Source organism: Schistocerca americana, chromosome 8, assembly GCF_021461395.2.
Source record: "Schistocerca americana isolate TAMUIC-IGC-003095 chromosome 8, iqSchAmer2.1, whole genome shotgun sequence".
NCBI classification, from domain to species: domain Eukaryota; kingdom Metazoa; phylum Arthropoda; class Insecta; order Orthoptera; family Acrididae; genus Schistocerca; species Schistocerca americana.
The window spans coordinates 371,349,054-371,349,665 of record NC_060126.1 but is presented as its reverse complement, the minus strand read 5'-3'; the positions used below and the strand labels follow the sequence as shown (position 1 = coordinate 371,349,665).

Here is a 612-nt window from a genome sequence, read left to right as displayed (position 1 = left end):
CATTTAGTTCCTGTGACATGTTCAAGTTACGTGTCTGACAATATTCCGCAGATTGCTTAAACATGGGATGTAATAGCTCCTGAAGCATTTTGCGTTCAACGACAAAGGGTATCCGTGCACCAGGGGTGAGGTGAGAGGCTGCGGGTATATCCAAAGCTACAGGGAGCGGTGAGCTATTGCGCCTGCCTTAGGTCCCCTAAGTCACAATCACGTGATTGCAAATTAATTACTCAATCAATTTATTGACTTGACAGGTTTTCTGGATCGATTCTCAGTCATGCATTTGCCTCGGAGCCAACAGCCTTGCCACAGTGGTAACACCGGTTCCCGTCAGATTACCGAAGTTAACCATTGTCGGGCTGGGCAAGCACTTGGATGGGTGACCATCCGGTCTGCTGAGCGCTGTTGGCAAGCGGGGTGCACTGAGACCTTGTGAGGCAAACTGAGGAGCTACTTGATTGAGAAGTAGCGGCTCTGGTCTCGTAAACTGACATACGCCCGGGAGAGCGGTGTGCTGACCACATAGCCCACCATATCCGCATCCAGTAACGCCTATGGGCTGAGGATGACACAGTGGCCAGCCAGTACCATTGGGCCTTCATGGCCTGTTCG

The 612-nt window shown here is 51.5% G+C and overlaps 1 pseudogene; it reads left to right on the top strand.

Annotated features, from left to right (window-relative positions):
• The first annotated feature begins 293 nt into the window (after positions 1–293).
• LOC124546319 lies at positions 294–411 on the top strand (annotated as a pseudogene).
• Positions 412–612: the final 201 nt, after the last annotated feature.